Genomic DNA, 23,432 nt, shown 5'->3' on the forward strand with positions numbered 1-23,432 from the left:
CTAAAAGCAATTATCATATGCTGTCTAGCTTAAAAAATAAACTAGTTTAAAAATGACATTATTTTTCACCTGGGCCACCAATTATGTGTCTCTAAGAAATGTTGAACAACAGATGTATTTATAATGTATAAATAGCCCATCAGACACTGAAAAGAAAGATTCTTTTATTGCATAAAATAGCGCTGATCCCATCAGCTGATTTCTGATCTAGAGTCAGAAATTCTGAATCAGAGTTTCTGACTCCAGCTGGTCGGTCTGCGTGTCAGCTGACTCAAACAGACTTTCCTCCACACAGTCCTCAAGTGCTTTACAAACCAAACAATGTGGCTACGGCAGATTTTTCCATTTGAGTGCAGCTAGCCAAACAACATTGAGCCACTTGGAGACAGACAGTGAAAGTGGACAGTATATCCTCGGTGTGGCAGTCTGGGGCAGCACAAAGTGACCCCCGTAAACTGATTTTTAGTTTTAGTGTCCTTATTTTCATCTAGGTTATCAATTCTGTCACTAGTTAGCTAACATAACCTAATGTAAGTCTATCAGCCGCAACCAACCACATGACGTCATGTTCCTTACTGACAGAAGATGGTGCAACACACAATCTCAAGTTATTTCATCAGACATCTTTGTCAGTTTTTGAGTGTACGGCTCCATGATGTGAATCAGCCTTTATATGTCTAGTGTTTCATTTCCTCTTTAAAGAAATTCAATTACTTCTGTCATATGTCTCGACACTTGATCTAAACAGAATGCAAGAGTTAAATATTGATTTTAAAAATAAATGCTTTAATTTTCCCTTGTTTGTACTCAAACGCTCCCACACGAAATGTCACGCTACATCTCAGTGTTACATGCAGTGTTGGGAAGGTTACTTTTAAAATGTATTGCATTACAGATTACAGATTACATGCCCCAAAATGTATTCTGTAACGTATTCCATTACGTTACTCAGTGAGAGTAACGTATTCTGAATACTTTAGATTACTTAATATATTATCATGCTTTTTACAACTATGTGAATGTACTATTGCTGTGATTTATTACTATTACTGAAGGTCCGCGGCTCCGAACAGTAGTAAAGGGACCTCTGACTAATACGGCAGGGTCCGTGTCGGCTTGTAGCCGAAAAATAGCTTTACTTTGTTGTGTGGGTCTCTTGCGAGAGACAGAGAGAGGCGTTGAAAGGCTGCTCCAACAGAGCTTATTGTTTTCGGAGGAAAACACGAACACGGTGTACAGTCGAGTCTTAATAGCTTACTTACAACTGGGCTCGTCAGGCTCTCTTCTTGGCTGCAGTGGTTATTATTATATTTACATGCTTCCAGCTCCCTTTTCTTCTACAATTCGTACTTTTTGACTCTCCTTTTTCTCCCTCCTCTTGCTCACAGACACATAACGTGTATGGCAGTCCATTCTCCCTGCAGCACGGACTACACTGCCCATCAGGCTACATTCTTTAGAGCTATACCTGTAGCATTCTGCCTGTTAGCTTAGCACAACAATAACAACAACAAAAAGGCCTCTCTCACCCAGGAAACACACAGTCTCAGAGAGAGAGAGAGAGAGCGTCGCCCTGTAACCATGGCAACCGTAACGCTGCCGCCTGGAACAACAGAACATAGCTGTCAAACAAAACCCAAACAGTCCTGACCCGCCACAATATGAAACAGGGAAGTACCGCCGTGTAATCCATTTATTTCAACAAAGTAACTGTATTCTAAATACCACCTTTTTAAACGGTAACTGTAACGGAATACAGTTACTCATATTTTGTATTTTAAATATGTTACGGCGGTCAGTGTTGGTCAAGTTACTTGAAAAAAGTAATCAGTAATTAATTACTGATTACTTCCCCAAAAAAGTAATCCCGTTACTTTACTGATTACTTATTTTCAAAAGTAATTAATTACTTAGTTACTTAGTTACTTTTTAAAAACATGATTTACAACCTGAATAGGTGATAAAGCGATAGATCTTTGAGCCCAATTCTACTTTTTCTACATAATCCATCATACAAAATGTAATCAAATGGAAAAGTCTCTTTTTAAAACTTGTTTTGTTAGTTTTAATCTTTTAACTTTATGCATGAAGCAAAATTGTAATCATATGCACCATTCTCTGACTGGAAGAAATTAGTTTAACATTTAAACCTATTTTCTGCACATTCCAGCACATAATAAATAAATAAATAAATATATATATATATATATATATATATATATATATATATATATATATATATATATATTTTGTGTTTACACTCACTCTTTCAGATGCAAGTAAAACACAGCAGAAAATAAATAAAGTCAAAGACTAGCGGTCCTTTTGCTCTATTTTCACCTGTAAAGCAGGAGTAGAGTAGGCGGAGGTTTATCCTGGTGCAGGTGTGCCGCGGTCAGTGGAAGGATATGGCAGTTTCTCTGCGAGTTTCTCATTACGTCGTAGCTACTCGGTGCTTGCTCGGAAGTTTAGGGTTTTTTTCGCTGTAAAAAGAAGTTTTCTTCCCACGCACAACGGACACTAATGTTTTTGTCACTTTTTATGGAATCAAACTCAAAGTAAGGTCAGTACTTCCACGCTTTAAACGCTGCACGCTCATACTCTCTCCCGCACTCGATATATGATCCATTGTTGATCTGCACACAGCTGTTGTCACAAACGTCGCACTCGCTTACGTCACTGTCATGAGACGTTCTCGCAAGAAAATCACGGTTTTAGTAACGCAGTAACGCAGCGTTCCTACGGGAAAGTAACGGTAATCTAATTACCGTTTTTGCAATAGTAATCCCTTACTTTACTCGTTACTTGAAAAAAGTAATCGGATTACAGTAACGCATTACAAGTAACGCGTTACTGCCCATCTCTGACGGCGGTACATGTATTCCGTTACTCCCCAACACTGGTTACATGTGGGTTACAGGGGAAACGTATGTAAAGAAAAAAAAGTAGACACATTTTAAATTAGAGTTTTTGTTTGAAATGTTTGAAATCTTAGTGTTGTGAAAATCCTGTACAACTCGTAGCATGGCTTCAGGTAAACCAGTGTTCATCTACTGTCTTATCAAATGGGAATGCCATGAAATTACTGCAGACAGGAGGTCTTATGAGCATGGCAGCATGCTAATGCTATTTGCTTTGTTTAGTCAGTTTCACTTGTGACAGTATGATGGCCAATCAACACATTTAGGTCTATTTTTTTAATATAAGAAAAAAATCATACACAATAAGTAATTCCGCTGACCGCATCTATTGCCCCAGCTGCTGAGGAGATGAAAATGAAAAGAAGTGAAAACTTAACAGAGAGCGACAATAAAAATGAAATGAAATGAGAAGAAAGTAGAAGTGAGTGTGATAGTAGAAAGACAAGGTTCCAGCAACCTAAAGGGACAAGAGAAAGATGATAAAAAGAGGAGAGAGTGAAAGAGCTGCGCAATGAACTCAATTCATTCAAAAAGGGAGACCAGAGATAACTAAGGCTGTGAAAAGCAATACAGTGAGCTTCTGATGTCAGAAATAAGGGAGCAGGCATAAAATGGGAGGGCACAAGAAATGACTCACCATCTTTAAGTCCCGAGTGCAGGGAGGGGAGAGAGCTGCTTACACTACTGCCTTAAAAATAATAAAATAAGAAACAGAAGAGAACATGTTGACCTGATACAGGTGCTCGAGCTATTGTAATTTAACAAGGACAGGCAATGGGACTTCTGTTATTGGACATCTCTCATTTTGAGGCTCAAAAAAAAAGGTCTGAGAAATCTTTGAGGTGTCTCTGAGGTGTTGCAAGGATTTGAAAGTGTAGACTCCGATAGGATGTTTTCTGAGCATTTGATGGCTGCGGAAGGAAGGTTTCAATCAAAGGCTGCAAACATGATGTAAAGTTACAGCACAGAGGACACAGAAAACGACAACTATCACATGTATATGGATAGAAAAAGGATAAGACTGTTTATTTATCAGCTACGTGTAATGCACAACATTTCAAAGAACTCTTAAAACTAGAGCTCCTAAAAATTATATTGTTAATTATTTGAGTATTCCAGTAGAAATCATCAATCAATTTTTTTTTTTAAATTATAGGTTTATAGGAAAAACATAATGATTACATGTCATGCAACATTCACTTGGCTACAAAAAATGTGTCGTGTTTTTATTAATTACTGAGATAATCATCTGGGAAATTTGTAGACATTTTTAATTAGAAATAATTCAATTAGAAGTTAAAACTTTACTTTGTTTTTCCAAAATATTGAGATAATTGTCAGAAATTGTGAGAAAGCTTTCAAAAACATAAAATCCAAAAGACCTTCCACTAACGTGAACGCTTAAATGTTATGAACATTTTCAGTTTTTCACCTCTTTTCAGCACAAATTCCAAATTCTTCAGCTGTTTTCACCACAAACTTCAGCTTCTTCAGCTCTTTTCAGCAGATTGTTCTCCTTCTTCTGCTGTTTTCAGATTCCACTGCAAGGCATTCACACTGCATTTTCACATGAAATGCAACTTTTTCTAGCATATATAATGCCCCCCCCCCCCCCCCCCCTTTTTTTTTTTTTTGCACAAGTCGAGGAGCGTGTCAGGTTACATTTCACTGTGTGTTATACTTGTATAACTATGCATGTGACCAATAAAGAACCTTGAACCTTGAAATAATTTAACACAACTGAGTGGGCTACATGCTGAACTTAGAGGATGGAAAGAAATCGACCCTGTCACCATAGTATAGATCCAATACCAATACCATCATTGGTATCGATACTATCGATCCGCCCACCTCTACTAAGCAGGTTCCCCTTATTAACAGGTAGCATGCCATAAGAACAATAACAAAGTCTCAAGTGTCAACTGTATGCAACCTCAAAACTAAAAACATACAGTACTCAGGGAGCAAGAATAAAAAAAATCAAACAAAACAGCATTCTTACCAATTTAAAGGTCATTTAATTTAAAGGTGGCCCCGACTCTTGTATAACAGCCTCAGCATTTTGTTATCTCAGTAGAAGTCCATTCAGTCCTTTGTTTGTAATCATTAGCCTTGAGGCGACTTTTGTTGTGATTTGGCGCTATATAAATAAAATTGAATTGAATTGAATTGAATTACTTCAGTATGAGTTTGGTAGATGTCACTAATGGAAATATCGAAGGTTCAAGCTGGACATCAGGATGATGATATTTTGTAAGCTTTCTAAAGAATTTTCATTTGTTCGTTCATTAAAGGAGACGTGAAATCCAACACTGTCACTGTCATGGTCTTATTTTATGTCTCTAGTTTAGTTATGACTCTGACTTTTTTTAGTTTTTGTCTTTGCTTTGTCTTTTGTATTTGTCTGTTTGTTTCCTTGAAGTCTCTCATGCCACCATGTTTGTTTACCTTTTTGTCATGTTCAAGTTTGCATGTGTTAATTTCTCAGTGTTTATATTTCCTGTTTTATCGAGACAGTCCCTTGTCTCATGTTTGTTGTGTTTAGTTTTGCTTCCCCACATTTTTTTCCCCTGGCTGTTCCTCTCGCCTTAATTACCTGCCCATATCTAATCATATCACTTCGTATAGTGAATCATAGAAGGCTTATATGATTTACTCATGAAAGTGGCCACTTTCTCATTACTTTCATATATTGTTTTAGGAAGTATCCAAAACATACAAGTTTCATTTATATAATTTTTCAAGGCATCTTATATCTGTTTTCACTCTTATATGCTTTTCATACAAGTTTCACACAAGACAGATACAAACTTTATAAGATTTATATACATCTTTTCCATATGGGTGATATGTGTATTTGCAAGTCTTCAGTTTTCTTTCTGCTCTTTGTCATGTCATCTTTTGCAGTTTTTCCTCTTTGACGATTTGGTTTCTTGTTTTTCACTTATTTTGCATTATTTTGTAATACGTTTAAGTTCAACAATAAAACTGCTTTTCAGTTTAACCTTTGTTTACAAATCTTGCATTCAGGTCCAACTCCTACCCGTCATACACAGCCAGACTTGACAAACACTGCTAAAAGGGATAATTAGACACCAGAAACGTTGTCCATACAGTTAAAAGTATCCTGTGATGTTAGTTTATTATTTTTGTCTTGTCTTCAGATGAATTTGACTTAAATAAGCAAGATTATGGCTGCTTGGTGTTCAAACTTAATCATGATATATATTATTTATAATTACTGTAAATTTACAAAAAAAAAAACAGACACTACTGTACATTTATTACAGTTTTATATTTAAAGGCTTCATCACTGATAAAGCTCAGAGGCTGTAAAAAAATACAACATAGTGAACATCTCATCAGCTGCAAGCTGAAGGTCACCAGCAGGGAGTTGGCTGACATATGGTTGGTCAACTTCAGACGCTTCTCATCAGCAATCAGCAGTGTGGCCTGCTGCTGATGAAACTCCTCCTCATGCATGCACAGCAAGTTTGAATAGATTTATCAGCCTTTGTATACAGTACATTTCGTTTTATCTGAATTTCCCTGACATTGGAAGTCCTGAATAAGCAGAGAAGTTTAGAATAAACTAAGAAAGCACCAGAAGTCTAAAAATGTCATAAAAAGCATGAATGCATTGAATGTAAGCTGATATTTTATTGTACTTTTTATTAAAAATGCATTTATTTGCGAAATAACAGCAATTTGGGCCAAACAAGGCCCAAACGCATAGAAAAAGCAGCGCTTTCAAAAATACCTGTGTACATGTAGACGTAGCCTGTGGCCTGACATCCAATGTCAGACATTTATTTTAGCTGTCTTTATTTTAATGATAGTTACCTTTACATGTGTTGTTTTTATATATTTTCAATTGTCTTCAGTGTATTTATTCATTTTTGTTACCAGTTTGTATCTGCTGTTGCTGTTTAAAACTGCTTTAAAAATAAAGTTGTTGCAGTATGGGTGTTTTTTTTACTTTTTATGACGGCGGTACCGTGGGGTTTGGTACGGTAATTTGGCTTCACACACTTTTTCATCTTCTCGAGCTTTAAGGTCATTAGATCAGAGACTGCTGGTGGTACCGCGCAGTCGTTTTAAAACTCGTGGTGATCGGGCCTTTCAGGCAGTGGCATTCTCTTCCACTGTCTCTAAGGCTACGTTCACACTGCAGACGAAAGCGCATCAAATCCGATTTTTTTGACCCTATGCGACCCATATCCGATCATGGTGTGACAGTGTGAACGGCACAAATCCGATATTTTCAAATCCGATCTGGGTCACTTTCGTATGTGGTACTGAATCCGATACATATCCGATGTTTTAGAAAGCGACTGCTGTTTGATGGTCATGTCGCATTAAATCCGTCCTTTACGTCACTGACACAAGACAGACGCCAACTATCAGCGCCGGAGAAGACATCGTGAACGCTTCCTGGCCATCCGGTGAAACTGTTGGGAAGACAACGTTGGAGAAACGTGAACATTTTATTTGTACTGTATAATCTGCAGATTCTGACAGAAATCTGCAACTATCCTTTGAAGCACCGCTCCTCTAAAACAGCAATAAGGATCATTATTAGGTTATCTACATTATTATGTAAATAACAAAATAACTTAAAGCAAAAATTGGGAAACGTAAAGTCCGAAGTCTTTATATTAAGGCCATCAGTCAAACAATACTGTTGCTCTGGGTCTAAACAGAGCGCGTTGCGTGTGACGTCTTCTTTTGCGCATGCGGGCGCTTTGAGCGTTCACACTAGAGCGCGTTTGCTGTCACATTTTATTTGTAGTGTGAACGAGCAGACAAAAATATCGGATTTGATCAAAAAATCGGAATTGAGCATCAAGACCTGCAGAGTGAACGTAGCCTAAGCTGCACGGACTCCATTGAATTTTTAAAAAACAGCTGAAGAAATTTTAATTTTGAAAAGCATTTTATTAATTTCCTCTTATGTTGTTTTTATTGTTTTACATTGCTGTTTTCTTTACTGTTACATTGTTTTATATTTCCATTTCTTGTGCTGTAAAGCACTTTGTGATTTTTATCTGTGACAAGCGCTATATAAATAATAAATGAATTGTTTATCCACACCTTCTAAAATATAGTACAAATACAATAGAATGATTTGCTGTCCTGTCAGTCAAATACATTTAAGGTCAGAAGTGTCTGCATATAGACACAAGAGAAAGGTCATGGTTTGAATTGAGAAGATTGCTTCGTTATAGGTGAAAATCTAAAGTTCCTAATGATGGTTAAGTCACTAATCAATTAAGGCTTGGAAATGTTTATGGTCATGTTTTCAAATTCTTAAAATTAAACATTTAAATTAGTGCTGTCAGCGTTAATCTCGTTAAAATGACGTTAACGCCAAAACCGCATTAACGCGGCAAATCTCCGTGTTAGTGCGGTTAGCTTGTTAATGTGTTAGCGCCGTGCAGCCCCACGCACGGGGTGATCCGCGCTAACTCGCTAACGGAGATTTGCCGCATTATGTGGTACCCTAACATGCAGGTTGCCCTGCAGTGAAATGGGACCCCCCCCCCCGACCTTACACACACAACACAGACATTACATGGGGATACAAGTCGGACATCGGTAGCGTTACAGAAAAACACTGAAATGTACACTACAGTGGGAAAGTACAAGAGGAAAAAAAGAGACCTCTACTCATGCTGGGCTTTCATGGTAGGACAGCATGAGAACAGGAAACAAAAAAACTCCTCTGCACAAAAAGCACATAAATGTCCACAGCACAACATTGTGAAGACATGACAAGCCACAGGATTGGGTGGGGGGTGAGGAGTAATCCGAAGCGAACACAGCAGCCGCCCTGCACAGTGCTACCATTCCAGCGCGGCACACAGACCTGTGTTTCCTGCGTGCATCGAAGGCGTTTGGAAAGGGAGGGGGATGAGTGTGTGCTTATCAGTGTAAGTGTATGTGCGTGCGTGTCCAGAGTTCAGCTGAGACAGTGTCCTTCGCCCTGCCAGGCTAAGTAAACAGTCTACCAGCCAACCCAGGTGGCCTTGCATGTAATCTTTTGTGTCGTATTTTATAACCATCTATGGCATACTCCTGCCAAATGATGATACTTGTCTCAACATGAACTTTTACTGAAAACAATTTAGCCATCATCATGCATCTTCCAGCTCTGTAGCCAACCACCTGCTATGACAATGTTATATGTCAACTAACCCAACTCAACCAACCCTCCAAAATAGCACTACTGTTTAGTTTTTATAGTTATTATTGTAGTGTCTTTAACTTTCATTATCAAGTACCTTGAGGTGTTGTGACTTGGCGCTATATAATTACAATTTAACCTAATATTTCAATGTTAAATTTATACATAGGTTCAAAGGTATAACAGAGCTGCAACTTTTAGTCTTTTAGAAATACTTCAGTTTGTCCTAGATATGACTGATGAAGTCAGACTTAAAAATCTATGTCAAAAAATTAATTCCTCACACCGTGATGAATTTATGGTCTCTGTTGATAGTTTTAAATGTTACTGAATACACTGTAATAATAATTTTGTAAATTATTTCCTGTTACAGTCACAAAGTACAATACAGCAGTATATGTTTCAGGGTGGAACTGTCTTACAATTGACAAGTTGCTACAGTATGAATAAGCCTGTTCTTAGTTACGCAGTCTGCTCCTTCTGCTGTTACACAAAACCTTAAACACCTACTTGCAATCGAGCTCTGAAAGCAAAAGTATTAATAAAATTTTTAAAAAATCAATACAAGGAGGTTTTTTTGACTCGTGCGACTGCGCCATTAGGTAGCACTCAAAATACATGTGTAAGCTAATATTAGCAAAGTGTAAAAAAAGCCAGCACACAGCTGGTTTGATCTGAAAATCAATCAAATGTTCATTCGTGAATCATGAATGAATCAAAAGCTGTGCCTTGTTGACCCAGTCACAGTGGCTTCTAGGGATAAAAATGGCTGTCTTCTGCCTCATGTTTACTAACTTTGCTAGCTCTGAATAGAAGGAAATAGGAATCCCTGCATTACATCACATCACATTGCTTGATTTGAAGTAGTTCATATGTGAAAGCAATGGGATATTTTTATGTATTTGCATTTTGGTGTTTCATGGAGCACATTAATCATGCTAGTTTCGGCCCACAACTAAATTCAGTCACGTTTTCGAAAACAATCATACATTTCCTTAATGTACCATGAACTGAATTAGCCTATGCCATACATATATTTACATACAGTATAATGTGTTGTTTCAGTTGTGCTTCATCCCTCAGCAATGAAAGCTATTTAATATTGAGTTAATCACCTCTCTCTTGGCAAACAGTCCTTTATCAAATGTGCTTTAACTAATAAAACAATTCCATCAGAAGAGACAATAAAGTGATTGAAATGGGCAAGCTTTCCAATAAATATACCTACATATATTTAAATATACTTTAAATAGAAGTAAATCAAGTGGTTAAAAACAGACAAAACCAAAAATTCAAATGTTACTTTTTTGGAAGCATATTTTAAGAACATTTCTGCTACTTTTTTGAGTGACCTGCTTTTTTGGATTTATTTAAAATACATATTTCTGATCTGAGCTGACTTTCTTCAAAAACAATCTATGTTTCTAGCAATAAAGAAAACAGAAAGTGAGATTGGTGGAAAATAACAGACAGAGTGGAGAAAAGGAGGCAGAAAGAAGTGTGACAGCGAGTATACTGGCGAGAAATCAGTGGTGTGTGAAAGAATATTCAACAATCAAGGCTGTGCTTTGTGATTCAAAGAGTAAGGAAAGCAGTGCAGGCAAAAAGAAAAGAGCAGTTTGGGAGTGATTTTCTTTGAGCAAAGAAAGCATCTCAGAGTTCCTCCAAGGTCACGTATGTAACCCCTGAGCTAGTGCAGAAGTCACCACCTGATGTTTCATATGGCTCTTTGTTCTGCCACTTGCCTTCTGACAAGCATGGGCGTGCTGTGGGTGACAACTTTGTGTGAGGTGGCCCCTAAGGACAAAACACACAAAGGACAAAGCCCAAGCCTCACAGAAATGCAACACCATGTTTTTTTTTAACACAGACAATGTGAAAGTATTATTTATATAACATAACCTACAGAATAAATGAGTGAAAATGCTGAAGCACATTCAACAAATGGGTTAAAGTTATAAAACAAAGTAACATGGGTGTGCCACTGCAATTATTTTAACCCTTTAAAACCGGTCGGAGCGGGCACGCTCCGTTTTGCATAACTATTTTTAAATCCCGGTAGCACTGCAACCACGTAAGCTAGCGCAATAATTTTTTTGCATATGAAACCGGAGGAGTTGTACTTACATCTTATGCCATCAGCTTGTCCTCGGTCACAGTTTCCTTCCACATATAGCTTTGCAAAAACTGCATAAAAAGCGCTTGTAGCAACAAAAACATAATATTCCAGAAACACGCTTTGCCGATCCGATCAGCTGTTCATAACACTTCCTACGTTGGAATAGACGTCAGCGCGAATTTTTGCATGTCCGCCCTTACCTGCCCGAAACCGAAAGTGACGTCATCTTTGACTTTATGACTTCCTGTGTCGTTTCTGGGATGCTTAGGACTCATATTGCACTGCTGGAAATAGTTTATTTTGATGCATATGCTGCTTTTTTGCAAATTTGCACTATAATATTTATTTTCGTTTTTCCTGCAGTATATAAAAATTGGTGTATTTCAAAAATAAAACTATGAAGACATTCAAAATAAATTTCCTGTGGTGGGAAACTATTTTGTGCAACTTTTTTATATTTGCAGTTTTGAGGGATAAGCCTCTTAAATTTCTCTAACTAGAAATATATGTTAAAAAAGCAAAAATGATTTTCAATTTTTTTGGAGTTTATAGCACTTTTTTGCAATTTATGTAATTACTATGCACTTATTGCATACATATTATTAAAATCTGGGCTATAATGGTTGTATTGATGTATAGAAACTTGAAATGCTCCCAAAAATGTCTCTACAGCATGTAAAAATATAATATAAGCTTAAGCGGACTTTGTTCTATGGTAGGTCTTAAAGGGTTAAAAAGGCTAAAAAGATCATTGAAAACAATGGGCAACATGTGGCACAGCAACAACAAATCAAGCTAAATATCCACCATCCATTCAAACTATTCAAATTCAAAGAATTCTTTTTTTTTTTTTTATTGAAGTTATGCATAAAATAAAATGTACAGTATTTGATGGCTTCCTTTGTTCTAAGACTCATATGTACGGATGACCGCCATCACTTCAAGTACTTTTCCTTCACGCAGGCATGAAAAACAAATTTGAAGAATTCAAAACACAGCCACGGGATTGTGGTTGACAACAGCCTACAAACCTGAGTGTGATGAGGTCACTAGGCATTGGCAACACCTTCCACAATTGGCTGCTTGTTTGGAGCCTGATCCAAACAAAGGTTTAATCAACGCTACTTAAAGACAAAATGGTAAGAAATAAATTTAATGTGTTATGAAATTGATTTAATTATTACTAGTTTCAAATACTGTTGTCAAATACTGTGTTTGAATGTAATAACATTTCTTTGTATAGTAACACCCACTGATAAAACTGGCATCTGACAGTGTTTCTGTCAGTTCATTGCTGGTAAGACACCCACAAGCATGCAGCAGAATGCCCATCCTGACATGATGACCACCATTCTGTACTGCAAAGTGGTCTACACGTTTTCATCTGGTTGGTTGAAATAATGAAAGCTAAGATCTCAAAATCAGAGCTGCCAAAAATGTAAGGGCCAAAACCCCAAAGTGATGATATGTAAGATGTGTCCTTCTGTTGATCCGAAACAAGGATGCTCTCTATCAGTCCTCTGGAATCCTAACTGCATGCTGCTTGATGTAAATGATGCCGCGCATCGGTCGAAAGCTGATTGGTTGACAAGTGAGATAGAACAGGGAAGAACATGACAACATAGTAGATGAAGAATGCAAAAAGAAAACAATGTTAAATGGAAAGCTCAGGCATTGGCTGCACTGGACACTTTCTGTTGTTTTAAGCACTTGGTTCTACTTCATGACTTTGCCAGCTGCCAATGTACTGTCAGCATTCTCGCATCACTGAACCAATAATTTCTCCCTTATTCACAGTCCAGGAGGATCAGGTGCGCCTCCACTCCAGCTCATCCTTTCATAATCAGTATCGTATCTGTTTGTCAATGATGTCTGCTCTCCTTTGTTTGATGGAGTCTTGTTGATTCTCTCCTTCCCTCTGGATTTCCATGTAAACACTCAAAGTCTAAAGAGCATCAAATGGTGGAAAATAAATGATGAGTTTCCTGGCAGATTTTCTAGGCCAATAGTAGGTGAATATTAGGCTTATGCGGTAGAATAGTGACAGGACATGTTTCACCCTGTATGAGTATACAACACTGAGGAAGTACAATCTGCAAATTCCACAGAACTTCGAGTAACAACCAGAGCATTATAAAAGGAAACTATGCTAAACAAATGAACAGTAATATTTTGTTCTTGGAGTTTGTTTTTTCAGTTTTACTATTTTAATAGCTAAGCCTGATAAATGTTGCTATAATACTGTAAATATGTGCAGTTTCTTACCAAAATATAAGGTGTCTGATTAGAATATAGCAAGTAAAACGTTTGTCATAAACGATTTCTTTTCTTCAAATGGATTGGATCTCCTTTTTGTGACTGAGACATGGATGAAAATTGGTGTCTAGCTTCATTTCTGAAATATTGCCCTCCGACTGCTCATTTTGAAATGCTCCAAGGATATCAGGAAGAGGAGGAGGAATATTGACAGTTTTTAAAAATAACTTTAATTGCAAGCAACTCCGTGTACCGGTTCCCCCCTCGAGTTTTGAACTTTTGATGTTTGAACTGGGACGTTTTCAACTGGTTGTGTGTGCGGTAATCTACCGACCACCGAAGTTTAACAAAGACGGAAGATAAACAAATAGAGAATGGTAAATTTACATGAACCTCACTCTAAATGGGTTTATATAAATATCATATCTACTATGGCAGTGACAAACCTTAGCAGACTCTGTGGGTCCAGCTTGCACAGTGAAGCACGGACGATTTGCTACTGCACTGGGCATTCCAATGTCCTCTTCAACCCACACAGTGCCGTCTTTTGCCGTGTGGCTCTGGCTGGGCTTCCCAGTACCACAGGGCCTCTTCTGTGGAGGCATGTTGGGTTCTTGTTCCGTCTCCTTTTCAGATTCTTCTGAGGAGGTATCAGTGGCCTGCTGGACAAATGAAACCTCTCCTCCATCAGAATCTGCTTCGTCCATTTCCTGAAGCAAGGCCAAAGCCTGTTGCGCGGAGAGGTTCTTCCTGCGTGGCAGTGATACGGAGGCCATCCTGATGTGCATTCTCAGAAATGAGAACAAGAAATGATTCTCCCGTCTGGGTCGGTCTGCTTTTATGCACAGCACTGTGCTGTAGTCAAGCAATGCCACTCCCTCACATACACAGTGACAATGGAACAATGGAAGATCTGTGCTGAGAGTCAAGGAAGGTGTGAATGTGTGTCTTTCATATTTACAGGTCAGTCAATGTGTGGGATATTTTGTATAGATACGGCAGACATTTCTGAAAGTTGTAACACAGAGGTTTGGCCTGACTTGGATCTGAGCAACTCTGAGTGAGCAAATGCAAATGTGCCAGGCCTCAAGGATAATGGCTGGTTTGCACAACAAAAGCTGGAGAAGAAACGAGCTGACGACCTGTGAAAATCTCAGCAGGGGTGATTAGCACCTCGGGACTTGCACCAGAAAATAAAAAAGCCAGTAATTCTAGAGGGTGTTGGGTTTAGGGAAGTTACGCAAATTTGCGCAGGTTAGTAAACCTAGTGTTAAATGACTTTTCATGTTTCTTGGCTGACATTGTGCCTAAATATGATCGGATTTTAATAGTTGGTGATTTTAATATTCATGTCTGTTGCTCTGATGGACTGCTTGCTCAGGAGTTTTTAAATCTTATTCAGTCTTTTAACTTTGTACAGTCTGTACAAGGCCCTACACACCAGCAGGGGCACACTCTTGACCTGGTGTTATCATGCGGTTTATCTGTTTTTAATTTGGAAATTGGGGATTCTGTGTAAGGCAGCACGGTGGCACGGTGGTTAGCACTGTTGCCGCACAGCAAGAAGGTCCTGAGTTCAATTCCACCATCAGGCCGGGGTCTTTCTGTGTGGAGTTTGCATGTTTTCCCCGTGTTTGCGTGGGTTCCCTCCGGGTACTCCGGCTTCCTCCCATTGTCCAAAGACATGCAGTTAGTGGGGATAGGTTAATTGGATAATCCAAATTGCCACTAGGTGTGAATGTGCGAGTGAAAGTGAGTGCGAATGGTTGTCTGTCTCTGTGTGTTGGCCCTGCGACAGACTGGCGACCTGTCCAGGGTGTACCCCGCCTCTCGCCCTATGACAGCTGGGATAGGCTCCAGCGACCCTGAAAAGGATAAGCGGAAGCAAATGGATGGATGGATGGATGGGATTCTGTGTTGTCTGATCACAAATCTGTTTTATTTGACATTTCTCTTGTGCTCCACCCAGGTGCTGTCGAATATTTAATTCTTCCACTGCTGCTCTCTTCTCCTCAACTTTTATAGAAAAAAATGTTTTTATTGACCCTGAAATTAGTTTAAGACTTAGTCTGGATGAGCTGCTTTTGCAGTTCCAAGAAACCTGTATTGAGACCCTAAACATTATGGCCCCATTAAAAACCAGGCGCCCTAAATGTATTCCCCAGCCCTGGTTAAATGAAGCCACCCGAGCGGTCAGACGTCAATGCAGGAGAGCAGAGCGTGAGAGGTTTATTTTGAAATGTTAAAGGACTGTTGGAAATGCTATCAAAATACAGTGAAAAATGAGAAAAACAGCCATTTTTCTCAGGTGATTGCATCAAATTGTCATAATCCCCGCGCTCTTTATAAGACCATCAGTTCTATTTTAAATGTCTGCCACCCTGGAAGGCTCTGCTAATAGATGTAATCAGTTTCTTTCTTTTTTTGTAAACAAGGTTGAGTCATCAGGTCAGCAATAGTACCTCCTACATATGACCCATCCACGTTTAGTCCCTGTTCAGCTGCCTTATACCAGTTTGAACCCATCTCAATTACACTTCTTAACGAGATGGTTAGACAAATTCAACCTTCTGGTTCTCCCGTGGATGTGATCCCTGCATGGCTCTTTAAAGAGGTTTTCCCTTCAATTGGAACCTCAGTCCTTGCTATTATAAATAGCAGTATTACTTCCAGTGTGGTTCCTGATGGTTTTAAACATGCAATTGTTATTCCTTTATTTAAAAAAATGGCCTTGACCCTTTAGTTTGCTCAAATTTTAGACCTATTTCAAGACTTCCATTCCTTTCAAAGTTATTGGAAAAAATAGTTTTTACCCAACTGAATATGTTTTTAGATGCTAATGGCATCATGGAACCTTTTCAGTCTGGTTTTAAACATCTACACTCCACTGAAACTGCACTTTTACGTGTTTTTGACGATATCTTTTTAGCTACTGATTGTGGAAGTTCCGTGATCCTTGTGGTTTTAGATCTTACTGATCGGCATTAAAGGTGCAGCACTGGATTGGCTTCGCTCATATTTGAGTGGCAGAACGTTTAGTGTTAAAGTTGAAAATTTTGAGTCCACCTCAGCCCCCCTTCCTTGTGGGGTGCCCCAGGGCTCAATCCTTGGCCCTCTTCTTTTTTCATTATACCTGCTCCCTTTGTGGTCTATTTTTAGAAAACACGAAATATCCTTTCACTGCTACGCAGACGACTGCCAAATTTATTTGCCTTTAGCACCAAATGGCCCAGGCTCCATCCAAATCCTTTTGAACTGCCTTGAAGATATCAAAGCTTGGATGGCTCTGAACTTGTTGAGTTTCAATGAGAGTAAAACGGAGGTGATTGTATTTAGACCTAATAATATTTCATGCAGCCCCTCGTAAATTGTGGTTGGCTAGGGTCTTATATCAAGCAGCATGTGACAAACTTGGGAGTCATTATGGACTCAGATTTTAAATTGGACAAACATATTAGTTCGGTGTTGCAAAAAAGCTTTTTCCAGCTGAGGCAAATAGCTAAGCTGAAGCCAGTTTTGTCATTATTTTTTTGGGTGGCACAAATAATTTGTTTGGCATCAAATTTGATGCAGAACACCTGATTGTTCTGTAAATAGTTTTAAATGTTTGGGTTTTTTTTGGTTTTTTTTTTAAAAACCTTGGCTGCATTTTTAGGTAAACAGCTGCAAAAAACTTTGTTTTCAAAGCTCAGTTACTTTTTTGAAGACGTGCCTATATAATTAATTGCCCAACATTTGTCATGATATACTGTATTTAGCAGACAGAGTTACAGGACTCTCTCCCAGACCACAGACTCATACAAGTCAGAAAAAAATGAAAAATTAGAGGGAACATTGGTTGGGTCATGTGTTAGGAGCTATGGGATGCCACATTGTTTGATGGAAATGAGAATTATGAAGCTACACAGGGCTGAATTCGAAGGCACCCCAAAAATGAAAGAATAATGTAGCAGACTAGTTCATTTTGCCAAAATTTCACTGCAGCAAATCAAAATGGAAATTAGCAGTATTCATGCATGACGACGTTGGGCCATGCTCCTAATGGTGTGCTGAGGGATCTCTTCCCAAACGTGTACCAGGAGAGTCTGAGCACCTGGAGAGTCTGAGGTTCGGATGACCTGATATCATCGTGTTGGTGTTGTTCCCAGATCCAACATTGCAAGTGACCAATCACATTGTTGTGACGTTATTCTTTTGCGCGCCAAGCCATTCGTGCATTTATGAAATTTCAATGTTGCAAGGACAATATCAATTCTGCTTACCGTTTATTAAAGGGTTACGGTTAGGGTCAGGGTCCGTTGATCGACGGACAAAGGCGGTTTCTCGCAGCTTAAGTACAGTTTTTTGTTTTATGCCGTTTTTTCCCGAAGTCGCAAAAGTATGACGTCACAACATTCTGATTGGTCACTTGCAATGTTGATCCTGGAACAACATTTAGTATGATGATCTGGGAACAACACCAACACGACGATATCAGATCGTGCCTGAGGTGCAATCTGGTGGTGTTGCATGTCGTAGAGGTGTTCTATTGGATTTAGATCAGGCAAGTGCGAGGGCAAGTCAGTGGTCACATGTGCTCAGGGTGATTGAAAGATATTGAAAGAGGATATTGAGGAAGGTCCATGTCAGGAGTAACAGTGCTGGAACTGTTTCTTTTTGAGTTCAGATGACCTGAGCTAGGGTGGCTAATTAGACTTATAGCCATGTTGTTTATTTCTACCTTTCTTTGTTTTTGATGCTAGCTTACTTCATTTCTGTGTTGGTGTAACATCATGTACAGCTACAGGGGCTGGCTTTCAATGCACAATCAGTAGTAGTAGTAGTAGTAGTAGTAATAGTAATACGCATTATTATATGACTATTGAAATTGTACATTTGAAGTGACAGCCCTGTAAAACATGCATCTGCTCAGCTGAGGATGAAGACTGTGGCCATACTCGAAGTAGCCACTCAACCATGATCATGCGCTCTGTACTGAAACCAGTGAGCTCATACCACTGCCACAGTTATCCTAGAAGCATGTGGGTATAAGATCAAGTGGTCTCTTCTGCTGGAAAAGAAAGCCTGGGGGAGTGGAAGAACAGACCACAGCAATGTCCCAGAGCAAGAGTCAGTCAATATACCAAAGGCAGGTATCCAATGGCTCTTCAGAATGAAGGGCTGAATAGCCCCAGTATCTGACACGATCAACGACTACTGGCCTTAAAAAAGCTAATAGCACTCCACGATCACTCCACCTTCCAGCACAAAAAAGGAGGTTGCTACAATAACAACAGGTACTTGTGTAGCTCATCGGAGTAGATTGGGGTATAGATTCAGGAGTGTAGGGATTATCAGCCACCACCTGTACACAGATGACATCTAGCTCTACGCCAAGAGTGAGAAGGCATTGACTTATGGATCCACCAGGATCTAGAGCGAGGACATCGCCATTCAGACTGGATAAATGAGGCTAAATGGTTGCAAAGAGAGGAAAGGTCATCCAGGCTGCAGGGGTGGGCTGCCAAAAAACAAAATATGAAATATATAGAACAGCTACAAATACATGGGTATCCCACAGGGCAGTAAGACTTATGATAAAGATGCATGAGGGTCAACCACAGCCAAATACCTCCAGAAGATAAGATGCCAATGATGTTAAGACTAGAATACTCTTCAAAGTGTACTGAGGTCTCCATCTTCCACAGCTGGAACATATGTGCAAGCTAAAGTTCAAGTGATCCCAGTGATAATAGGAAGATTAGAAGCGGTAACCCCAAGAAACACATTAAAATAAAAGGCATTTAGGGAGGTTAAATGAGCTGATCACCAACTGTCCCAGCTGTTAGTAAACCATCAATAAAAAAGAGAAAGATTAGAGCAAGTTGTGTAGCAGTCTTTCATAGATGGACTCCTTTAAAATGTTTGCTTGTGTTGCAGCCACCCCATCTAATTACTGTGATCAAATCTTAATGGATCAGGTCTCAGTTTGGGTTTATTTTCAGTTCATATTTAGGGTGTGAAAGTAGGCTCTCTGACGCTTCATTTGAACTCAGAGTTGTCAGCATATTCAAGACACTAAGTTGGGGAAAAAATCCTTGATGTGACCCTTTAGAGCCTATTTCACTATCTCAGCACTCAGAGTGCAGTTCACTGCTTTTTTACGGACTTCGAGGTTTCCTATCATGTTCTTACTTTCTAGTTTGCCTTCACTTATCCATCCATTCTACTTATCAGGGTCACGGGGGGCTGGGCGAGAGGTAGCGTACACCCTGAACAGCTCACCAGTCTATCACCAGGGCTAACACAGAGACAGATAACCATTCACACCTATGGGTAATTTAGAATCGTTAGTTAACCTAACCCCACTAACTGTACCTGGGGAGAACCCATGCGAATATGGGGAAAACAAGCAAACTTCACCCAGGAGATGGATTCGAACTCAGGACCTTCTCGCTGTGAGACAGCAATGTTAACCACCTTCACTGTGCTACTCTCCTCAAAGACATAAGAAAATCAAAGGCATCATAACTAATGCAGCAGAAAATGAAATATCACATATATTTTAGATTCTGCTGCCAAATATTTTATCACAGTGAGGTCATAAACGCAGCAGCAGCATATAGCAAACAAGTCGTGTAGGAAACATGTCAAACAAAAAGCAGGCACCCAAAGAACAAACAGCTCACATGGCACATTAAAATATGACCACAGGTTTCTACTTAGTCACTTTGTGATAGACTGGAAGCGAGACTGTTGCTAATAGTGATGTGCGATACCACTGATTTCCTTTCCGATCTGATACCAAGTAATATTCAGGGTGGTATCGACGATACTGATCCGATACTGATACTTTATACAAAAACGTATTTTATTTATTGTATCTCAAATTATAGCTTCATAATGATTACAGGACATCAGATTACTTGTTCTTATCACTTAATAATGCAGAGTTCATCATACAGAAATAAAAAAAACTGAAGTTGTGCACTATTTGAACTCCTTGCCTGCCTGCAGCACTAAAGGACTCTGTGAGAGACGTCTGTCTCGCCCTAGCAGCACCTGTCCCTCTCATCCTCTTCAGTTCGTCTCAACATACGCTCGTCATATTCTGTGATATGATTTACTCTGAGGTGTTTGACAATGAGAATGTAGCTGTGTAAACTTAAATATCTGAGCCGACCGACACATTGTTTTCAAACCCCTGCAGTCTTTCACTACTCAGGTTAAACATGATATATAAGTCACTTTGATAACTTAAAAATGTTATTGTTTGGCTTCAGTGTTTTATTTGTTCGTGAGTAAATCGGTTTGGCTGAGATTAAAGTTATTAGATTAGATTAAATTAAATTTAACTTTATTAATCCCTCGGGTGGGTTCCTCCGGGGTTTTCACACAGCTGAATAAACGTCAAACAGAAAATGATTAAACAGAAGAGTGAGACAGTCGAGAGTTTACGTCAGTGCCCGGTTATATTTTAGATAGCAAGGAGCAGACAGCAGAGTTTCACTACACTGAGGGAGCCTGTGACGTACTACCCGGCTTTCTTTAGACCGCGAAGGCCGGGTCCTCAGGTGGAAGGAGCCTCTGAGTTTGGACACCCCCGCTGTTTCTGGACCGGCCAATAATAACGGTGACATTTAACGTATTTTATCCGATAAATAAACACTGTAAAATGTATTTATCACCCCCCCCCCAACAGCCCTTTTGAATATGTCCCTGGTGTGGCCACAACACCTCACTTTTTTGCCACATGTATTGCAAACCACGTCTCAGCTGTTTGTGGAGGTAAAATACGTCCGCACAATTATGCTCAGCCATTGTTGTGAGTGCGCACGCCAAGGGGCTGCGAGACATTTATACAGCCGTATTTCGCACATGACTATGAAAGGCGGAAGAGGAAGTAGTTCCTTTGAATGTAGACAATCCGAATGATACAGTTTCTTTCCACTGTGTTCCTGTTAATGATAAACAACAAATTTACCCTAAATTACTAAAATATCGATATTTTAATGTGAGAATCGATTCTAGAACATCGATCTAGGATCAATCTGCACATCACTAGTTGCTAATTCAGGTCACATCTTTCATTTCACTCTCTAGACAAGTGCTCCTGAATCCTCTGGGAGCTGATGAATGAATTCACTTGTGTGTAAAATTTACAGAAAAAGTCAAACCCTAGAAAGTAGATCACCGTTTGTGACTCACCATACCAGACAATGGAAGTCAGATAATCTCTTTTCCCAGCTGCCAGCTACTCTAGGTTGGCAGCTGTCCTGCAAAACCACTCTTGAAGAATCCTAACAAGGTGGAATCCTTACTTCCCATTTTACACATTTCTAATTACAGTTTCAACTGTCACAACAACTTCCAAGATGTCTATTAAGTGATTCATTCCTTCTCTTGCTGGCCTTTATGGAAATAAATGAAATGCCTTTCATGTAACTGTGACTACTTCTGTGCACATTTATGCTGCACTAAAAAACAAACGCTGGCAGAGACTGCTGTCGGTATTTTGAAGAAGCTAAAAAGACTGACATAAAAACAATCGTTGAATGTCCTCAGAAAAAAAAAGGCTTAGTCACAAACTGATGGCTGTTTTTTAAAAAAATCCCCAACTTCATCTTTTGAAGTCTGCTTCAAACTGTGCTGCTTCTGAAGCTTGTTTACGCACATACCTACAGCACATGTTCATATATCAGCATTTTGGAAAATGCTGATAAAGAGTAGTGACAGGAAGATGAAAAAATCCTCTGTCATGGAAATGAAAAGTCAAAAAAAAGGAAATAGAGATGTAAAACTATAGAGTAAGCCTGTCAGTGCAGTTTTTTCTACAATGTATGATACAGTGTGGTTTCTCTCAACAATGCCACACACAAGATCCCTGCTTTTCTGATCTACAGACTGGTCAACAGTAAACAGTGGTTATTTTTATTATTATTTTGTTACATTTTTCCCCATTCAAGATGAACTGCCAAAAACTGATTTCTGGCAAACCCCGATTGGGTGGCTGTAGCTCAGCAGGTACAGCAGGTCAACTGCTGATTGGAAGTTTGGTGGTTCAATCCCCGGCTCCCCCATTTTGCATGCCAAATATCCTTGGGCAAGATACCGACCCCGACTTGCTCGCTGATGCATCCATCGGAGTATGAGTGACAGTTAGAAAGCACTGAAAGTGTAGATAACAGTGCTTGTGTGAATGTGGCGTGTTGTATAGAGCGCTATAGGTACTCCAGGAGAGCAGAAAAGCGCTATATAAGAATCAGTCCATTTACCATCTTACGACATTATTCCTTATTGTCTTAATATGAGCAACCTCATATTGAACAATTCACATTTAATTTATCTTCCTCCTATTTTTCCTTGCACTTTTTGTCATGTCTGTTGTTTATTACATATCTCATCTAGACATTACAGTCAATATGACAGAAAAAGAAAGTCTTAGTCTCTTGAGCGGATGGTCATCAGCTCAGATGACAGAGGAAGGATACTAGTATGAACCTATGTCTGCTTCTTAGTGGCATACTTTATTACACTTAAGAAAACCCTCTAATGCATACAGTAGCATTAGTCTCTAGATTTATGGTGACACAAATGGACACCAGTGACCCGCTGTGTACATTTCTGGAAACACAAAATAAAGAAAATGAAACGTAAAACGTATAAATTCAGTCTACACAGAGGCTACAAATTTGTACGTCAAATTTGGATACAGTTCTTCAAAAAGCCAACGGCATGTATGATGGTATGCATGGCTTCAATGCTGACTGGTAGAAAAGTTGATTTCTACAAGTTACTGAATCATGGGCTATCCATAGTTTTTCACACAGTGCTTTTGTATTTTGACCTAGTTGATGGCATGGTGTAATATGTCACATGAACTTATATATAAATAGAACTCCTGTTCAGTTTATATAGAAACCACAGTTATGTTCTGGAACAGGTTTATATAATATAAGTTGATGATATG

This window comes from Neolamprologus brichardi, chromosome 14 (genome assembly GCF_056152115.1).
Source record: "Neolamprologus brichardi isolate AB-2024 chromosome 14, ASM5615211v1, whole genome shotgun sequence".
NCBI classification, from domain to species: Eukaryota; Metazoa; Chordata; class Actinopteri; order Cichliformes; family Cichlidae; genus Neolamprologus; species Neolamprologus brichardi.